Consider the following 8,902-nt stretch of genomic DNA (forward strand, 5'->3'; position numbering starts at 1 on the left):
CGAAAGAGAGAGAGAGCGAGAGGAAGATTGAAGGAGAGAGAGAAAGAAAGCGACATCGAGAGGAAGAGTAATCAAGAGAGAGAGAGGGAGAGAAAGAGAGGGAGAGGAAGATTAGCCGAGAGATAGAGTAAGAGAAATACCATGAGAGAGAGGGAGAAAGAATAACCGACTGAAGATCCTTAATCCTTTGTTTTTTGCTCCCATTGAATGCCTTAGTTTTTATTAATTTGTGGTGTGGTTTAAGTCGCTAATCATGCAGCCAATAATACTTCAAAATTCATTGCACGTCGAACATCTCTGATCGCACGTCGAACTTCTTTGGAATAAACTCCGTTTTCTGTGTTCGCTTGCATTTTTTGAAATGATTTTCGATTGGCGATTGGAATATTCTTTGTTTTTGTGTGTTTTCTTGCATTATCTTAAATTAAATTTTGATAAATAGCAGTGCAGTAACCTTCCACTCTAGGTGAGCCTTTGATTTTTCCAGCCTAATTTTCTATGGCCTCATCTTTCTCTGGCTCGCTCTTTCTTTAGGTATTGTACAATGTATCGCTTTGCCTTTCTTTAGAGATAGCATAACACTCTTTAATCCTACATGTACGATTAAAATGGTTGATCATGTGGCCATTAGGGTAAAAACACTATGGACGAATGGTGGGTGCTCTTTGGAGAAAGAGTTCACTGAATAGATCTGTATGAATCCCGGAATGGTATTGTATCCAAATGCCAATCAGGTTGATTCATGTCATAGTTGTTTGTAATCCATTGACCTGATATACCAAGGACATCTCAAAGATGGATGAGTATGTTTTGACTATGCCCTACGAGACCCTAACCATAGGATTCAAACATGTCTTATCTTGGATAGAATAAGAAGCACACTGAGGTAATTGAGTGGTCAAGAGGGGATAATAGGGTCTCGGTAGGAAGACAATGTAGCTAAAACCCTAGCTAGGCTAGTGAGGATGTTAGAGAAGGCGTTCTCCAATGCTCTATGTTACACACTAGACCTAACTGAATAACAGATAAGGATTTGACAATTAACCATACCCTAAGTCATTCGAGAGTCTTATGCGAATGAAGGATTATACATATATGGTAACCAATAGTTGTAAAGGTTCCATGGTAGAGTTCAAAAACTATTTTGCATCTTCTATAGTTCGTGGTGTAGCTTGGCACCTCGTGGGCTTGAAACTTAACTTATCAATTGGGTTAAATTTATCCGTAGTTAACTAATGTATATTTTGATATAGTAAATTAATATGGCTAACTTATAACTATTATTGTGCCACTAATGTTATTAAATAGAACAAAAAATGGGCTTAGAGGGTCACACACATAAGATCATAGGGTCATTGGTGGTTAAAATTTTATTAAAAGAGTTTTTTTACGAAAAATATTAAATAAAGTATCAATAGGGGAGGACACTCATTTTAGGCACCTAGGCCATCCAGAGCGTACCCCCCTTCTTCCTTCTCAGTTTCTTCATTCATCCAAGAGTAGATTCTTCATGGTGAAAAGATCTATTGGAGCTTCAAGAAGAGTTCGAGAAGAAGTGGAGATCCAAGAGCAATTTGATATCGTGGATACTTCTAAATTCTGAACACTTGAAAACCTTTAGAACAAACTCCAAGGGAGAAAATCAAGGGTGAAACAAGTTATCTAGAAGGTACATATGATGTATGATGTTTTAGAGATAGATTTGTAATCGATGAAAACTTTTGTTACATAGACAAGAGTTTTCTACCCTCCAATCAAGGCATCATAACCCAACAGGGAAATCATTAGAGAACATCTTCTCTGATACATCCATTTTCCTTTCTAAGGATATAATACATCTTATTCCTTGAGTTAATGTCCTTTGGTGCCTAGGGCAGACGACATCATCTTGACCATTTAATCACCTATGTGTACTTCTTTCTATATTTGAGCCTAGACTCATATGAATTTTGTGATGAGAGATTCATACATAAATCATACTAATCAATTTAGTGAACTCTTTTCATGAAGAGAACCCAACTTCCATCATTTGAGAATCTACCCTAATGGCCACATATCAGCCATACTTATTGTACAAGTAGGAACATATATTGCTATTCTTTTTGGAAAACTTGATGTTAATTTTGAAAATTTTATTCAATATAAATGTTTAGAATACATGTTTAAAGACCAGAAATCAATTTATTATGGTCTTATTATAGTTGGATAGGTCATTCAAAAAATTCAAGGATTTAATGATAAACACAACTTGAGGTTACTAATGAATAAAATTTTATTTTAATGAACTTAAACATGGCATGGAAGTGTGGTACGCTTTATGGCTACATAATATCTATAATTGGGTTCCTATAAAGACTTTTTTGTGACTTGAGTGCCGATTTTAACGGTTAGACCTCTTCCTGGGGTCTATTTTGGCTTGGACTTATTTTCTCCCGTTTGATTCCATAATGCTCATTTAATTCACTCAAAATCCCAAGAATATGCATAGATATTACCACTTGACTTGTTGGAATTCAAGAGGGGTCAGTATACAAATGCCCAAAGTAAAGTCTATTAGAGCTTATAAAATGAAAACTCTTGAATCATACTATCATTAAAAAATGATGCACAAACTTTTTTTTATTATAATCATTCACTAATAGCTATGGCAGAAATTCGCATTCACTAATACCATTTTTTTTCACCTCCATATTGTTTATCCACTCATCATAAAATGGGTTAGTTTTCTACTCAAAATTTCCTTGTTTATGATGCAAGTATAACATTGTGTAAAGAAATTTAGGCTTAATTCAAATCATGTGGACTCTTATAGCAGATTAAAAGGAGTTGTGTATGGTATCAAACATAATGTTAAAAAAATGCATGAGGAATTCAAATGATGTGGTTAACATCCAAGTGGCTAGGATATTTAATGAAGTGAAGCAAAATCATGATAATCAAATGGTGTGCATACTGTTAGGATTTAACAAAGATAGTAAGGGAATTGGATGAAATTTTTTTCTAACTTTCCAATGATGTTGGTCAGATCCTTATTATGTGTGTAGAATCCACAATAATTTAAATATTAATTTTAAAATATGTAGGAGTTAAATCATGTCCCTAGGGATCATAACATAATATCTTTTTCATTTCTTGACCTTTGTTGATGTAACATAATTCATCCACGAGATAATACCTCATTCAAATTGTATAGCACATTCATTATCTGTGTATCCATTTCTTGAACTTTCTGTCCATGTTTCAATCTTCACCATTACATGATTATTTTTAAAATAAAATGTCATTAATATGTACATGGAAATAGATTGCTGAATCCGCCAAATATTCAACCATCACATGATTTATAGACTCAAAATATGGCACTTATCAATCATTTTATCAAAGTTATTATTTAATTCTCTTTCCTCTTAATCCTCATATATTTACATCTCAAATATCTTAGTCATGAATCCAATTTTGTGGACAGAATAAGGCAAAAACTAACATAGAAATTAGGAGGTCCTTATAACACGAGGAATAAAAATGTCTATCATGGTCACTATTTCGTTTGAATTTTTTTCGTGTTCATATAATAATTGCCCTCACCTATTGTACCTGTGTGTAATATCAAATAATTTGCAGCACTAATCATTACAAAGATGCTATTATGGAATCCATAAATAATGATTTCATAAGGGCCCAATCGCCAGTTCATGTTTGCGGTTTTATGTACAGGATATATGGCTCACTAAAGAAACCATGATTGAAAAAAGAATAAATGCAGTTTGAAAAAAAGGACACGTGGAAGCACCATAAGAAAACAAAATGGTCAGCACGAGTCAAAAAGAATGTGGATACATGGGAATGGTTTGTTGGTTGAGAAAGAAATTGTGCATTGGTGTGGCCTTGTCACCATTTCTTACATCAAATGTGATTTAACATGGTGTATTTTCTTTTTGTAGGTACAATTACACATGTGACCCTATGACAAGAAGATTGCAGAATAATATTCAAGGACTTTTCACCAAACAAGTGCCTTTTTGAAAAATAAACCAGTCATATTGATGGTGAAAATTTAGGAATCAATTAGGATCTTTAGAAAAATTGAGGACTGAAAAACACAAATGATTTCACATTGTGATACATAAAAATCTAGGTGTTTGAGGTTCACATTTTAATGTCACCTTTGTCTCCCTCTGCCCCTTCTATCCATCCAGAGACCTCTATTCTTGTAAAATTATGTTATAACTTGTTCTACATTTGTAGACTGAGTGAAGGAAATGATTCCATTATCCACAAAAATGTCTAGGTTAAAAAGGGAGGGTCTCTCCCATTGCCACAATCACCCTAATCTTATTGGAATAAGGATCTGTAGTGAGTCTTATTGCACTTATGCCATCATCATAATTTTAGCATCCATCCATCTACATAAATTCATCTATCCACATACATCCATCAACATACATCCTTCTCTTCTAATTCATATTATCCATCATTCCATTTTTATAAAAAATACTTACATTAAATATAACATATATTTTTCCTTATCATCCTTCTAATATTAGTTGTTAAATCATGTCTTCTCTTAGTTACAATTTTAGCAGGGATAATTTCCCTATGTATATTCCCTATATAGATGAAAATGTGATTTTAAATTTAATTAAATATTTTCAAAGATGTTTTTGACTTCTCTGACATTTAAATTGTGCATCATACAAACAATCTGCCGCAAGAACGGGAGGAAGAAATTGGATGCTTAATTTGTCCAAAATTCACAACTGATATCTAACGATCCAAACGGATTTATGCCATCTATGCCATCTATTCATCCACAAATCATGGATCTATCAGAATATCCCCCTCATTATACAAAAGGTTACGCCTGGATTTTGTTCCCAATTATGATTAGGGGAAGGTTTGGTCATTCAAAATCTCATTTTAGTCCATTCTTGAGTTCCAATAGTGAATGATTGAAGGAGTAATGTTCAAATCAAGACTCGTCAATAAAAAACACCATTGGCCTGTTGGGCATGTGATGATGAGTTTATAGTGATATTTGTCTTTTTTGACTTTGTCCTTTTTCCAAAGTTATCATTGTCGACAACCTAGGTTTTCATTATCACATCAACCTCAACAAAATTCTGCCTCTCGCTAGTGGATCTCTGCCTCATCTCCTTCATCACCATGTATGGGAAATCTGCATCACTAGCTTTCACTCAGCCACTTGCCACCATGTATTTGCCACCTTCTCTGTTGTAATTAGTGGTGGCATTTCATCATCTAGTCCACTCCAATCCACTCACATCCATCACCTTCAACCGTCACGTGGTGCCATTGAATCACTAGTGAAGGTATTCATTTAGAATGAATTTCTATTAATTAATTTCGTGGAGGAGTATATGATGATGAAAACCTATTCTATCGGTGATGATAACCTAGAAAAAAGGACAAAGATGTGAGTAAAAAAATATGAATATTACCCTAATCTCATCATCACATTCTCAACAGGTTGGTTGGTTCATTTTCTTCACAATTACCAATCCGAACAGCTCTCATTTAATATCTTGCTCTTGGAATACAAGAGTGAAGTCAAAAGAGATTTTGAATGAACCAATCACTGCTCTCATTGTAATTAAGAATAAATACAAGAGTTTTTACAACGATGGGGGTCTATTTATGTATCTGAGCTGGTGAATGGATGGAGGGAAGAAAGATAGGTGACCCTAATTAGAAACTCTTTTGGATCATTTGATATCACCAATTGAATTTTGAGCAATCTCCTCCATTCAATTCTCTCCTCATCTCAGAATGCCAGGGCGAAGGTGATATCAAATGATCCAAAAGAGTTTCTAATTAGGGTCACCTATCTTTCTTCCCTCCATCTAGTGTGTTACACATATTTTTTGTCCGCCATCTAATTTAGTATAATATACTAGTAGAATAGATTTGTGTCACCATTTATTTAACCATTTGGGATTTTGGCTTTGGAGTTTTGATATATCAGAATGGTTGTAAGATAGTACTCCCACTCTTGAGCATGAAACAGAGCTCTACCATCATTATTTACTTCAAATTTAAATGTTTCAAGTGATTGTGTTGATTTTTATTATGTTTTGTACAGTCCTAGGTTGTCCTTCATCTCATCCCATGTTAAACCTAGTCATTGTGTATCAAATTGGTATCAAGACCTTACTTTGGCCATGATATCACCTTGGATGCATCTACATTCAGAAAAATGAACTATTGCCATGGCTGTTTATTCTGTAGGTTACCATGAGACGTTTATCCTTATATAGATCTTTAACCATATCCTGAATTTTTCCACCGTGTGATGATATTGGTCATGCGTTAAATATTGTCCTGAAAATTTTTTGCGATGTTAATACATGAATAACCAACACGTGGAACCATCTAGCCACTCATCGGAATGCTCAACAAACTTGTTAGTTAAACACCTGAGATTGGACTCGTCATGATTATAACAGACCATATCCACTTGAAGACATGATTTTACATTATCTAGAAATCTATCAAAATTTATCTCATATTACTTCTACCATTTTTGGCATACCAACTCTTAATCCATCCTACCAAACTCAGTCTTTTCCATGTGCTTACCCCCAATTTCACCTACTCTTACCTTCTCCTCTACATATATGTGCTTACCCCCCAACTACCTTCTCCTCTACATATGTGTTACTATTCCAATAGACCAGTATTCTACCATATAACCCCCACTAGATGCACCTTGTCATCCCTTGGGTCCTCTGCCTTATCACCTGCCACTTTGTTCCCATCTCAGGTTAGTCAGCTGCGGAAGATATGCTTCAAATGCTAATGGTGTGGGCATAGAGCCTCCCAGTTTGTGTCTAGAGCATTGCAATTTGGAAATGATTGTTATAAACTTCAGCATTCCATTGATGATCAGTGTGTTGATAAGGAAGAATATAGCGCTAATACTTGTGTTGTTGATGAATGTGTTGATGATGATAGCTTTGTGATTTTTATTGGTATAACTGATTGAACCCATCACTACCTCAATGTGGACCATCTTAGATAATGGAAGGCAAAATGCACATTATCTTTGGCACCCTTGTTTTATTTGTTGCTAGTCACATCATTCTTCCTTCATATTTAAGTAGGAAACAAAATTTAAGTTCCTTTTTAACCCAACTTAAATCCCTAGTTACCACATCCATTCAATCCTCAAAACGTTCCCCCCATGACAATCACCAACACATTGGCTCACCTTTATCTCACCGTTGTTCACTTCGTTGCCAGGCAACTTTTCTTTAAAAAGTTGTTCTCACGGCTGTTATACCTTTCGTTTGAAAGGCTTTGCACTTAGACAACCTCCATCTAAAATTATATATGTTTATTCATCTTAAGTCTGAAAATTATTTAATACACTTTTCAGATGAAGTTTTTTAAAAATATTGTACTGTATTTTAACATAATTTTATGACATAAATTTCTAAAATCGAATATTTATCTAAGGCATTATATTTTTTAATGATATTCTGAATTTTCTAGATTTTCTGGTATTTTTACAGAATTTTCCGATGTTAGATTCTTGAAGAACACCATGTTACAAGTTAGAAAATATAATTTTGAATTTATTTAAATATTTTTAATGAATTTATTGAACTTTAGAACTTCCATAATTGCACACCACACAGCGAGTCTGCAGTAAAATCAGAGGAGAGAGAAAATAAGATGCCTAAGATTGCTCGAAATAGAAATGATGAGATCTTACAATCCAAAATGAGTTTTGGGCTGAAATTTAGAGGGTAGTTCCAACTTTCTTTTCTCTCTCCATTTATATCTTGGATCGCTAAATAGGACCCCCATCCTTTTAAAATAGGCACCCTTGAATTTTTTCCTAATTATGATTAACAGAGTGATTTTCTCTTTCAAAATCTTATTGGGGTCTGTTCTTGCACTCTAAGAGTGAAGGATTGAATGATTGTTGTTAAGATCAATACACATGTATAAAGCCACCACTCAGTGAGTTGGGCACGTGACAACAAAGTTAGGTTGATATGTGTCTTTTCTAACTTACTTCTTTGTCCTCTTTCCCAAGTAATCATCACCGACAACCTACATTTCTTCTATCATGCATGCCAACGCCAACTGTGCCGCTTATCAGGATGTATCCGGCTACATCTCCATTGCACCAGCGACGGTAAAATCATCAACGCTCACCCTCGCTCCACCGTATATCAACGTGTATAGGCCATCATCTATGTCCCAATCAGCATGATGTCTCTTTCATCTGCTCCACTCCACTCTTCTCCATCTTCTGTCATCCACCTCTTCCAAAGTGTCGGCTAAGGCAGTGTAAGTTAGAATTCATTAGTATTTTTCCACTAAAACTTATATTAAATTCTCAAAGTTATTCTATAAAAATTGAATAAATTATGTTATATATGATTAATATTTTCTGACCTCCCTAAAATCATTTTGACTTTTCCCTATTTTTCTGTTGTTAATTTAATTTTAATTCATAAAAATAAATATAAAATTTTAAGGTAGAAATTAAAGATAAATTCACTTATTCAATACTTTTTCCCTATGGATTCAACCCTTGCCCGCCCTATGCTCTCAAGGAAAATTATCAATATTGGTCTATAATCTAGAAGCCTTCAACAATGTATTTAACACTAATTTCTAATTCATCAACGAAACACTAGTATGTCAACCTCTGTTCTGCCTTTCTCTCATGTAACTGAATCTATGTAGATCTCATGTTGATATTTATGACCCCGTGCTGTCAGCCATTGCCCAGTTCCAATTCCCCATGATCTTCTTCTTTTTTTGTTTTTAAAGCTAATTTTTTTCATAATATATATTCACGTTCTTAAAAAATATTACATTGTTCCTTTATTTTTATTGTTTATACTTGCATAAGGAACTTATTAAA

This window comes from Wolffia australiana, chromosome 4, assembly GCF_029677425.1.
Source record: "Wolffia australiana isolate 7733 chromosome 4, ASM2967742v1".
Taxonomy (NCBI): domain Eukaryota; kingdom Viridiplantae; phylum Streptophyta; class Magnoliopsida; order Alismatales; family Araceae; genus Wolffia; species Wolffia australiana.